Raw genomic sequence first — 13,567 nt, 5'->3', positions numbered from 1 at the left:
TTTCAATTTTGCACCAAAAAATCCATATTATGGCTTATTTTTTGCGCCACCAATTCTACTTTGTAATGACATCAGTAATTTTGCCCAAAAATCTACGGTGAAACGGAAAAAAAAAATCATTGTGCGACAAAATTGAAGAAAAACCACCGTTTTGTAACTTTTGGGGGCTTCCGTTTCTACGTAGTACATTTTTCGTTAAAAATGACACCTTATCTTTATTCTGTAGGTCCATACGATTAAAATGATACCCTACTTATATAGGTTTGATTTTGTCATACTTCTGGAAAAAAATCATAACTACATGCAGGAAAATTAATACCCTGACCCCTATAACTTTTTACTTTTCCGTGTATGGGGCGGTATGAGGGCTCATTTTTTGCGCCGTGATCTGAAGTTTTTAACGGTACCATTATTGCATTGATAGGACTTATGATATAAAGTGACCAAAAATGCACTATTTTGGACTTTGGAATTTTTTTGTGCATACGCCATTGACCGAGCGGTTTAATTAACGATATATTTTTATAATTCGGACATTTCCGCACGCGGTGATACCATATAGGTTTGTTTTTTATTTACACTGGTTTTTTTTTTTTTTTTCATGGGGAAAAGGGGGGTGATTCAAACTTTTAATAGGGGAGGGGGTTAAATGATCTTCACATTTTTTTTTTTTTTTTTTGCAGTGTTATAGCTCCCATAGGGACCTGCACACACTGATCTTTCACATTGATCACTGGTTTCTCATAGGAAACCAGTGATCGATAATTCTGCCTCTTGGCTGCTCATGCCTGGATCTCGGGCACGGAGCAGTCATTCGGCGATCGGACAGCGAGGAGGCAGGTAGGGACACTCCGGCTGTTCGGGATGCCACGGCTATCCCGAACAGCCCACTGAGCTAACCGGCAGTTTTTACTTTCACTTTTAGCCGCGTGGCTCAGCTTTGAGCGTGCGGCTAAAGGGTTAATAGCGCGTGGCACCGCGATCAGTGCTGCGCACTATTAGCGGTGGGTCCAGGCTTCACTATTACGCTGGGCCAGCTGTGATATTATGCGGGTTCACCGTGGGACCCACGTTATATCACGGGAGCGGTACCAAGGACGTACTCATACGTCCTTGGTCCTTAAGGGGTTAAGGACCCAGCCAATTTTCACTGTAGGACCCGGCCATTTTTTTGCATGACATATTCTATTTTATGTTAGTGCTAAAATTGTCGATACTTGCATCATTTCTTGGTGAAAAAATCCCAAATTTTATGAAAATTTAAATTTAGCTTTTTTTTTTTTTCTTTGAAGCTTTCTGCTTATAAGGAAAATGAATATTCCAAATAAATGTATATATTGATTCACATATACAATATGTCTACTTTATATTTTCATCATAAAGTTGACATGTTTTTACTTTTGGAAGACATCAGAGGGCTTCAAAGTATAGCAGCAATTTTCCAATTTTTCACAATTTTCAAAATCGAAATTTTTCAGGGACCAGTTCTGTTTTGAAGTTGACTTGAAGGGCCTTCTTATTAGACATACCCCTCAAATGACCCCATTATAAAAAAAAAAAAAAAACTGCACCCCTCAAAGTATTCAAAATGACATTCACAAGGTTTGTTAACCCTTTAGGTGTTTCACAGGAATAGCCGCAAATTGAAGGAGAAAATTCAAAATCTTCATTTTATACCCTCGCATATTCTTGTAGACCCAGTTCTTGAATTTTTACAAGGGGTAAAAGGAGAGAAATCTTCCTAAAATGTGTAACCCAATTTCTCTCGAGTAAGGAAATACCTCATATGTGTATGTCAAGAGTTCGGCGGGCGCAGTAAAGGGCTCAGAAGGGAAGGAGCGACAGTGGGATTTTGGAGAGTTTTTCTGAAATGGTTTTTGGGGGGCATGTCACATTTAGGAAGCCCCTATGGTGCCAGAACAGCAAAAAAACACATGGCATACTATTTTGGAAACTACACCCCTCAAGGCACGTAACAAGGGGTCCAGTGAGCCTTAACACCTCACAGGTGTTTGACGACTCTTCGTTAAAGTTGGATGTGTAAATTATAATTTTTTTTTTCACTAAAATGCAAATTTCCCCTCAATAATAGGACAAAATGCCCCCCAAAATTTGAAAATACCCCATGTGTGGACGTCAAGTGCTCTGCTTGCACACTACAATGCTCAGAAGAGAAGGAGCGCCATTGAGCTTTTGGGGAAAAAAAATTGTTTGGAATGGAAGTCAGGGGTCATGTGCGTTTACAAAGCCCCCCCCCCCCCCCGTGGTGCCAGAACAGTGGCCCCCCCCATGTTACCCCATTTTGGAAACTACACCCCTCACAGAATTTAGTAAGGGGTGCCGTGAGTATTTACACCCCACTGGCGTTTGACAGATCTTTGGAACAGTGGGCTGTGCAAATGAAAAATTACATTTTTCATTTTCACAGACCACTGTTCCAAAAATCTGTCACACCTGTGGGGCGTAAATGCTCACTGTACCCCTTATTACATTACATGAGGGGTGTAGTTTCCAAAATGGGGTCACATGTGGGTATTTATTTTGCATTTGTCAGAACCGCTGTAAAATCAGCCACCCCTGTGCAAATCACCAATTTAGGCCTCAAATGTACATAGTGCGCTCTCACTCCTGAGCCTCGTTGTGCGTCTGCAGAGCATTTTACGCCCACACATGGGGTATTTCCGTATTCAGGAGAAATTGTGTTACAAATAATTTTTTTTTTTTCCTTTTAACCTTGTGAAAATAAAAAGTATGGGGCAACACCAGCATGTTAGTGTAAAAATTTTTTTTTACACTAACGGGCTGGTGTAGCCCCGAACTTTTCCTTTTCATAAAGGGTAAAAGGAGAAAAAGCCCCCCCAAAATTTGTAGTGCAATTTTTCCAGAGTACCTAAACTTTCCTTGAAATACGACAGGGCTCCGAAGTGAGAGAGCACCATGCGCATTTGAGGACTAAATTAGGGATTGCATAGGGGTATTCTACGCCAGGGATTCCCAAACATGGTGCCTCCAGCTGTTGCTAAATTACCAGCATGCCTGGACAGTCAGTGGCTGTCCGGAAATGCTGGGAGTTGTTGTTTTGCAACAGCTGGAGGCTCCGTTTTGGAAACATTGCCATACAATACGTTTTAAATTTTTATTGGGGGGGGATAGTGTAAGGGGGTGTATATGTTGTATTTTACCCTTTTATTATGTGGTAGTGTTTTTAAGGTACATTGGCACTGGCGTGTTATGGTGAGTTTCCCGCATGGAGTTTGCGCTGCGGCCGCAGCCCAAACTTGAAGCAGGAAACTTACTGTAAACCTGCCCGTGTGAATATACCTTGCCTGACGAAGGGTCCGGTTTGGACCAGAAATGCGTAGCTTATGTATTCACAATAAAGCCTCTGAAAGGAATGCGGATATGTTCCTGATTTTCTTAATATCCAGAGTTCCAGCGCCAAAATTCGTCCACATTTTCTTCCAATAGCTGCTATTAAATTTATTTTCCAGGAATGTTTGTGAAAAATGCAATTTTCCTAATAATATATGCCAATTGGGTACCCAGAAAGTTGTGTGGCCGTCCCTAAACTGTTGTCTGCAATTGCGCACACTGCTCAGGTGGGGAGAGAGCACTGCACATTTGAGGCAACTTGGAAACCCCCCAATGCAAGTGACACATGACCCAATAACCCAAGAGGTCTTATCAGGGGTATTATGTTAATGGTTTTTGTGGTTTAAAATTTGGAAATGTACTGTGGACAGGTTGGGGTCAAATCAAGAGGAATTACAATGGGGTAAGTGGGTTTTAACCTCTTGGGGACCCAGGGCATGTTCCCTGCATCCCTGATCCTTAAGGACTCAGAGCATACCTGTACACCCTGAGTATTTCCGGTCCCTGCTGCTCGCTGGGTGGGGACCGGGATGCCTGCTGAAATCATTCAGCAGGCATCCTGTGAAAATGCTTGGGGAGGGTCCTGAGACAATCAACTCAGATCGGCGATCTGGGGCAATTCCAGGTCAATCGGTGGCCCGGGAAAAAAAAGATGGGTTCCATCTCAAACGGCACCTATCATCCTTTAGCAGCAGGAGTGAGGTGGCACTGGTGCTGCCTCACGATTGTCCTGATTTGTCAGCCGGTAATGGACGCCTGCTGTGGCGGTGTCCCTAATAGCACCTGCTCTGTAATCTTAGTGGAGGAAGCAAGTGTAATTCTTGCATCCGGGTCCGTCCCTATGCAAATCCCTAATTTAGGCCTCAAATGCGCATGGCGCTCTTTCACTTCGGAGCCCTGTCTTATTTTAAGGCAACAATTTAGTGCCACATATGGGGTATTTCCGTACTTGAAAGAAACTGCCTAACAAATTTTGGGGGTATTTTTTCCTTTTACCCCTTATGAAAAGGTCAAGTTGGGGGTCTAAACTTCCATGTTGTTGTAAAAGTTTTTACACTAACATGCTGGTGTTGCCCCGTACTTTCTTCACAGTATGGTGTTGCCCCAAATTTCTCCTGATGAAATATACCCCATATGTGGGTGTAAAATGCTGTGCGGGCGCACAACAGGGCTCAGGAGAGAGCGCACTATGTAAATTTGAGGCCTAAATTGGTGGTTTTGCACAGGGGTGGCTGATTTTTACAGCGGTTCTGACATAAACGCAAAAAACACCCACATGTGACCCCATTTTCAAAACTGCACCCTCACGGGATGTAACAAGGGATTTTCATTAAAGTTGCATGGGAAAATGAGAGAAAAAACATTTCACTAAAAGGCTGTTACCCTAAAATTTTTCATTTTCACAAGGGAAAATAGGAAAAAATTTGTAACACAATTTGTGGATGTAAAGTGTGCTGTGGGCGAACTACAATGCTCAGAAGAGAAGGTGCGCCATTGGGCTTTTGGCTGGAATTCCACTAAGGATTTTTTTTTGCAAAAATGCCGTAAAAAACGCCAGTTTTTCCATCCCATGACAGCACCAGCATCCCATGACAGGGACTCTGTCTCTAGGGACAAGAAACCTTGGAGAATAAAAGTCCTCTCCATCCTCAGTGGTTTCCTGTCCCTATGGGAAGCCTGGAGGAGCCCCGGAGAAATGGCTGAGGGATTTCTTTATGCTGGGCCCCTCGGTGTAGGTGGTTGAGAATCCTTATGATCCCTGGTTGGGTATCTTATCTAAGCTCACCTTCTATACTAGGTTTTCAAATCTTTGGTCGTAAGAACGGTCATCCCACCCTATTCTTGGTATCTGGTATTCTCTCGGGTGGTGCTGTGATGGCGATTGGGGGGGGGGGGGGGGGTTGAGCTGCGTATTGTCGCAGTTCAAACTCTCCACCCCCCCTTCTCTTACTCACCGGTAATTCTGTTGTCACGAGCAATGACAGCACCGCTGCATTCCCACCCTTTTGTCTTTCCGAATAGTGTATTTCACAGGCGTTTAGATCACTTGGGTGTAGCATATTTTTACTTTTTTTTTTTTATTATTATATATTTCCTTCAGTTGTTTGTCATGACTGTTATTACTAAGTAGGCAGGCTCTTCTAGGTCTCTGTAACTCACGGAGGATGGAGAGGACTTCCTTTTCTCCAAGGTTTCCTGTGCCTAGGGGCGGAGTCCCACACTGCATTTTTTCCAGATGTTAGCTGCAAGTCAATAGTAAACTGCAAAATGCCAGATCCACTTGGAGTTTTTCAGTTTGGCATATTTTTTAATCCTTTTGTTTTTTTATTTTTAGCAATTTTGGGCTCAGAGGCTGTTTTTCAAAACTCCCAACAAAACCTAGTTTGGCGGCTTTTTTTCCCCCATAGAAGTCTATGGGAGAGCAGAAACGCCAAGAAAAATGCCATGTTGGTTTTAACTTTGGCGTGTTTGCCTGCATTTTTTTCCTTTTTTTTTTCAATTTTTATTTTTTTGGACTTCAGCGATCCAACAAAGTGGTGGAGCTGCGTGGGTTTTTATTTTAATAACATTTTTATCTTTTAAACAGGGATCAATTTGTGTGGGAGCAGGGCAATAAAAATGTAGCCGACAATAATAAAATGTGTTGTGTGTGTTTTTGATTATGTATTTTTACATTTTTAGGTAGTACTACTCCCAGCATGGAACACACTGTTCCATGATGGGAGTAGTAGTACTTGTATTAATTGACAGATCACCCCGGGTCCGTTGCAATCCTTCTGTTTATAGATGTGGCCGGCTGCTCTTCCATGGTCCCCTGCACTGACGTGTGTGTGTGTGTGTGTGTGTGTATACACCTATTCATATTTCCTGCAGAGAACTGTTATCGGCATGATGGTTCCAGCCAATCGCAACTCTGTGGGAAATATGAATAGGTGTGTGTGTATATGTCAGTGGCCGGCCGCATCTTTACATTATACAGGAAGATCACAGCAGGTGTCCCCAGCATGGAGCAGAGCATGCTCCATGTTGGGAGTAGTAGTACCTTCAGTTAAGGACAGATCACAGTGGGTGTCACTCCTGACATCTGCTGTGATCGTCCTATCGATTGCAGAGATGCGCAGCAGCTTTCTCCTGCGCTCCGCATCTCTGCACTATACTCCGGCCAGTGTGAGATGGAAATGTGTGCCCTGTGCAGACTTGCCTCCACTACTCCCCTCAGCTCTCCGAGGACACAGGTCTGCAGGGGAGAGAGGATGTACATGGCTCACTCATCTCTCCTCCCCCTGCTCTGCCTGTGTTCACTGAACAGCAGGATGACAAAGTGCAGGGGCTGGAGAATAAATCTTGGACTGGGGATGATTTCTGTGTGAAAGGGGGGGGGGGGGGGGACTCCTGAATGACACATGCTGGGAGTTGTAGTCCCTGTTAAGTGTGTGTGTATGCTAATGTTTCCCAACCAGGGCTGAGTTATATTAGTGTGTGTATAACACAGGTTTCCACCTCACACTGGCCAGTAATATGAATAGCACATCTCTCATATTCATAGTTCCCTCAGAGCTGTGATTGGCTGCAACCATCCGGCCAATCCCAAATCTGGACGGAAAATACGAATTAGTGGTGATCTATTCACATCACTGGCCGGAGTATAGTGCAGAGATGCGAGTGCTGTATAGAGCTGCTCCACATATCTGCTATAGATAGGATTATCGCATCAGGTGTCGGAGTGACAGTGGTCCGTGAAAATGAAAAATTTAATTTTTCATTTGGACGGACCACTGTTCCAAAAATCTGTCAGACACCTGTGGGGTGTAAATGCTCACTGCACCCCCCCCCCCTTATTACATTACGTGAGGGGTGTAGTTTCCAAAATGGGGTGACATGTGAGGGGGGGGTGGTATGTGGCACCATGGGGGCTTTGTAAACTCACGTGGCCCCCGACCTCCATTCCAAACAAATTCCCTCTCCTAAAGCTCAATGGTGCTCCCCTTCTGAGCATTGTAGTTCACCAGCAGAGCACTTTACATCCACATATGGGGTATTTCCATACTCAAAAGAAATGGGGGGGGGGTTAATTTTGGGGGGCCTTTTCTCCTATTACTCCTATTTTTGTGGGAATTTTTTTTTCCATCGACACATCCGAATTTAACGCGAAGTTGTCAAACACCTGTGGGGTGTTAAGGCTTGCTGTACCCCTTGTTACGTTCCTTGAGGTGTGCAGTTTCCAAAATGGTATGGCATGTGTTTTTTAATATTTTTTTTTGCTGTTCTGGCACCATAGGGGCTTCCTAAATGCGACATGCCCCCAAAAAACAATTTCAGCAAAATTCACTCTCCAAAATCCCATTGTCGCTCCTTCCCTTCTGAGCCCTCTAGTGCATCCACAGAGCACTTGACATACACATATGAGGTATTTCCTTACTCGAGAAATTGGGTTACAAATTTTAGGGGGATTTCTCTCCTTTTTACCCTTTCAAAATTCAAAAACTGGGTCTACAAGAACATGTTGGTGTAAAAAAAAAATGGAGCTTTAGAATTTTCTCCTTCACTTTGCTGCTATTCATGTGAAACACAAAAGGGTTAACAAACTTTTAAATGCTTTGAGGGGTGCAGTTTCTAAAATGGGGTAATTTATGGGGTATTTGTCACAGAAAAGACGCTCAAATCCACTTCAAACTTAACTGGTCCCTGGAAAAATTCAGATTTTGAATTTTTCGTGAACATTGCTGCTGAATTTGAAGCTTTCTAATGTCTTCAAAAAGTAAAAACATGTCAACTTCAAGATACCAACATAAAGTAGAAATATTGTATATGTGAATCAATATAGAATTTATTTTGAAACTTTTGCTTGTAAGGAAAATGGATATACCAAGTTAGGCTGGGTTCACACTACGATTTGTAACTATGGTTCCCGTATACGGCTGGGACGAGGGGTCGGGGCTTAATCCCGGCGCCCGCACTTGGCCGTATAGGGGAACTGTATTTAATGCGGTTTCCCGACCGTAGGCAAAAACGCGGTCGACCACGTTTTTGCCTGCGGTCGGGAAACCACATACGGCCGAAAAAGCAGCCGACCGGAGGCTGCGGTTCACTCCGGTCGGCTCATAGACATGCATTAAATATGGTTCCCCTATACGGCTGAGTGCGAGCGCTGCGATTAAGCCCCGCCCCCCTCCTCACAGCCGTATACGGGAACCCTAGTTACAAATCGTAGTGTTAACCCAGCCTTAGAAAAAATGCTAAATTTTAATGAAATTTGGGGATTTTTCACGAAGAAAGGATGCAAGGAACGACAAATTTACCAGTATGTTAAAGTAGAATATGTCCCAAAAAAACCCATCTGGGAATAAGAATAAAAGGGGTTAAAATTTAGTACTCCATGGAAGTGTGATCCTCCCTGAAGCAATCTTCAACGCAGAGGCTCGGATGATCGGGGCAAGTGTTGTACTGAGTGGTGGCGTCCTTCCGTATCCCCCTCCTGTGACCGTCCCTTCTTTCTAGTGTGGGACCTCACCTGGAAAGTTTTGGCCTGGGATGATCCTGGCACCTCTAGTTCTGGAAGTGCTCGGGGCTACTCCCCTCTGATCGCCAAAGATCAGGGCCTTTACGAGCACCTCCTGGAACTTGAGAAATCTGTGTTGCCAGCACTCCGGTATAGTACAGATGCGTTGTACGTGGCAACCTGGGCCATGTAGATTGCAACTTTTTTTTTTTTGTACCTTTTCACGGGTTTAGCACATTGCGTTATATGGCTTGAGGACTTGATCAGTGAGATCAACTTGCACAGGGACAGGGGTGCAGCCATTACTTATCCTTATATCTAAGTAGCAACAGGTTTTTACTGGTAAGGGCCCAGGCCTCACATCTGGGGATTGGTGCCTGGAGGGGATAGGTTGGGAGGCCTCTGATTCTTCCGCACAGTCCCACAAGCAGATGTGGATCTGGCGGTGAGGGATTTGAACAGAGGGATACTTGTATAAAAGTTATCCACGTATAGGAGTGGTGTCTAGTAGAGGATGTCCCCACTCCAGTATTGCCTGACACTAGGTTTTTTGACTGGGCCCATATGCAGCACCTCATTTTGGCTGCATTGGTGGCGTACCATCCATTGGGCCTAGACAAAACAGAGCCCATGTGCGCCGCGATTAACTGTTGGCCATACAGGTTCATCTGCTTCACCATCAGATTGACAAAGTCTTCACAGAAAAATATCTAAAGTCAATTCCAGGAAAGCCAGTAATGTCAATCTTGATTCCTGGGTTGCCAACAAACCCAGGAATCATGGGCTCATAATTCTCTGGGGCACTCCAGACAGGTTCACCAGTAAAGGGTACCGGTGGGCCGTCATACTAGTACAGACGGCAGGATCACAGCCACGGCGGTATCTTCGCCAATAGCTTTTGCAGAACTACATCTCCCAGCATGCACGCAGCCAAAGGGCACGATGGGAGTTGTAGTTGTGTGCCTCCAGCTGTTGCATAACTAATTCCCAGCATCCTCTTTGGCTGTTCATGCTGGGAGTTGTACTTATTTACCAGAAGGCACAAAACTCACCACCTACTGTCTTGTTCCCACCGATCCTGCTACCACAGATGCCCCCACAGCTGCCAGACACTGACGTGCACCATCTCTCGCCCTTCCAGACTAAGGGTAGAGCAGGTGACAGCACCCAGCAGGAGTCCTGATTGGTCGGTACGGCCAACTAATCAGTGCAGTCGTGAGATGCCAACTCACTTCTGCTGTATAGGGGATGATTGGTGCTATCTTGGACAGCACCAATTACCCTTTTCCATGGCACCAGGTCACCAGAGACCCCATTGGCCTGGAAAAGCCATGATTTGCAGGTCAGGACTCCCCTAGGACAAAGTTAATCGCACCATACATTTATCAAAACTTGTGTAAAGTGCAGTTGCCAATAGCAACCAATAACTTTTAGTACAGTTTTCTATTTGCACTTTTTTACACACACCAAAAAGCTAAGCCATGTCTGGTGCATGATTTTGTTTTTTTTTTTCTGTAAAAAGAGAATAAATTACCTATTTTTTTTATATTTTTTTTGTGTTCCTTTGCAAAGTTGTAAATGAGAAGATCCCTAAACACTGCAAGAAAGTTAACCATGCTGCAGTACATTAAACTTGTGTTTTGAACAAAAATTGCACCTTTTTGATCCATTGCACAGAAAATGTACCTTTTTAACCACCAAAAAGTGTAAAACTTATGAGGCTTTGTGGGAATTATTAAAGATCAGTAGTAAATAAAAGGCAAAAATTTTAATTTCTGTGTACTCAACCCCTTAAAGACGCAGTCTGCTCTGACCTTAACCCCTTTTTAATAAGATGTCCAGTGAGAAAATAGGGGATACGTGTCTGATTGGAGGGGTCCAACTGCTGAGACCCCCTCAATCTCCTGTATTGGGCCCTGATGTTTTGCATCCAGCACATGAGCTGGTGAAAACACACCACCTCCATTCATCTCTATGGGAGAGGTGGAGACACAGCGTTCAGACGTGCTGGGTACGAAACATGGGATCATTTTTTTTTTTTTTTCCATTGGATATCTTCAATGACTCATTTTTGCCTTAAGGACACAGACACTTTATTTACATTTTCACTTCTTTCACCTTTTTTTTTATTATTTTTTTATTTCATAACTTTATTTTTATGGTAATTTATCCATAAAATGTACTGCAAACCCAAAAAATTTTTGTAAGCAGAAATTTTGAAGTACTGCAATTTTTAAACTTTGGGGGTTTGGTTTTTACGCTGTGCAGTGCATTATCTTTATTCTGTAGATAATGCAATGAAAATGACACCCAAGTTATATAGTTTTCTATTGTACTAATTATACATTCAGTATCCTTAACATTATATTTCAATAGTTTGGACAATTACAAATGTGTCTATACCAAATATGTTAATGGAGAAGTCCTATGCCTTTACCCCTTAATGACCAAGCCCATTTTCACCTTAAGGACCAGGCCAATTTTATTTTTGCGTTTTCGTTTTTTCCTCCTCTCCTTCTAAAATCCATAACTTTTATATTTCCATCTACAGACCCATATAAGGGCTTGTTTTTTGTGTGACTAATTGTACTTTGTAACGAAACCCCTCATTTTACCATAAAATGTACGGCGAACCCCCCCAAAAAAAATTTTTTAGGGAGGTAATTTAAATGAAAACCAAAAGTTTGGAGGGGTTAGTTTTCACTGTACAACTTACGGTAAAAATGACATGTGTTCTTTATTCTGTGGTTCAATATGATTAAAATGATACCCATGGCTAGATACTTTTAGATTTTTTTTTTTAAGCGGTATAAAAATATAAAACTTTTTGTACAAAATCAGTAATCTAAAATCGCCCTATTTTGACCACCTATATCTTTTTCATTTTTCCGTATATAGGGCAGTATGAGGGCTCATTTTTTGCGCAGTCATCTGTACTTTTTTTAGATGCAACATTTGCATATATAAAACTTTTAGATCATTTTTTTTTTTTTTTTTAATAAAATGTGACAAGCTGCATTTTTGGACTTTATTTTATTTTTTACGTTTATGCCATTCACCGTACGGGATCATTAACATTATATTTTGATACTTCGCACCTCTACGCACGCGGCGATACCAAATATGTCTATTAAAAAAATATTTTACGCTTTTTGTGGGTAAAATGGGAAAAACAGGCAATTTTCATTTTTTATTGGGGGAGGGGATTTTTCACTTTTTTTTCTACTTTTACATTTTTCACTTTTTTTTTTTTTTTTTTTTTTTACACTTAGTCCCCTATGGGAACATATCTATAGCAATCCTTTGATTGCTAATACTGTGCAGTGCTATGCATAGGACACAGCACTGCTCAGTATTATCGGTGATCTTCTGCTCCGGTCTGCTCGATCGCAGACCAGAGCAGAAGGCCGGAGCAAGGTGAGGGGACCTCCGGCCGCCATGCTGGATGATCGGATCGCAGCGCTGCGGGCGATCCAATCATCCAATCAAAGTGCCGCGATCTGTATTGATCACGGCATCTGAGGGGTTAATGGCGGACATCCGCGCGATCGCAGATGTTGGCCATTACGGGCGGGTCCCCGGCTGCTGCTAGCAGCCGGAACCTGCCGTGTATGACGCAAGCACGGTCATACACAGGATGTGGTCGTGAAGGGGTTAAACTACAGAAACGTATCCCTGCACAGGAGATAGCATGGGGTCCGACCGCTGTGGCCCCTCATGATCTAAAACGTATCCCCTATGCTGTGGATAGGGGATAAGTTTTTCTGTACTTCTAGGCATGGGACTTTATATTTTTTTAACATGAAGTCTTTTTGAGTCCTCATAGGGGACTTCTATATGCAAGTATTAGAACAGCCTATTTCTATGAATGGGTTAAAGCAAAACTGGCAGGCTGTTCACCCACACTTCACCCGCACTATAACCCAGTATATATTTGGTAAACAGCATTAAAATAAGTGGTCATTTACTCATTTTACCTGAGTTGAGTTTTCCTTCTATTTCTATTGTGCAATTGAGGCAGGGGAGTGGGGTGTTTTATTCGGACCTTTCATTGTACTGAGCTGCGGTGCCTCCATTGCTGTGGGTTGTGAGGGGTTTCCCGGCCGGCATAAGTCTCCTCGGGAGCAGCCGGCATGTCTGCTGTGGGGTCAGGCAGTGCGGGTTGGGTGGCCAGCATTCCTGTCTCTTCACGTTCCTTGTGTGTGCATGTGACTAGGTGCACAGTGGTGACGTCCGGCCCAGCAACCCTGGGAGACGCGTCACTTTCAGGGGATGTGCGGGAGGTGTGCGTGCGCAAAAATTTAGGACTCTAATTCTGGAGCTGGGCATCTGTTGCTTCTCCTGCGTCTGGAGATCCCGCTGACCTCAGTAGCCAGCTCCTGCACAGGTGCAGTTTCTAAACTGCAGTAGATCCTGAAGCTGGTGCCTGAATTCCGGTTTTGTTTCCCAACGGAAGACCTTCTCCAGGTGGACACACTAAATCCAAGGAATTTAGTAAAAAAACCTGGGAAGGCGCAGCAGGTTCTCTTAGGGCCTCAGTAATTGTGACTCGGTCCCTGAAGGTATGGTTAGCTCAACTTAAATCCTGTATAGAAAACTCCTAGGCAGGAAATTTTAGATTCCTTTCATGTCAATTCCAAAGCTGCTGACTTCGTAGCAGATTCCACTGTGGATCTTGTTAGACCCTCTGCTAGG

At 43.5% G+C, this 13,567-nt stretch overlaps 1 protein-coding gene across 3 annotated transcripts in view; it reads left to right on the top strand.

Annotated features, from left to right (window-relative positions):
* Positions 1–13,567, top strand: part of SMAGP (small cell adhesion glycoprotein) — a 42,088-nt gene that overhangs the window by 1,022 nt on the left and 27,499 nt on the right. The gene's annotated exons all lie outside the window — the stretch shown is intronic.

This window comes from Hyla sarda, chromosome 2, assembly GCF_029499605.1.
Source record: "Hyla sarda isolate aHylSar1 chromosome 2, aHylSar1.hap1, whole genome shotgun sequence".
Classification (NCBI taxonomy): domain Eukaryota; kingdom Metazoa; phylum Chordata; class Amphibia; order Anura; family Hylidae; genus Hyla; species Hyla sarda.
This window is presented reverse-complemented; position numbering and strand designations above follow the sequence as displayed.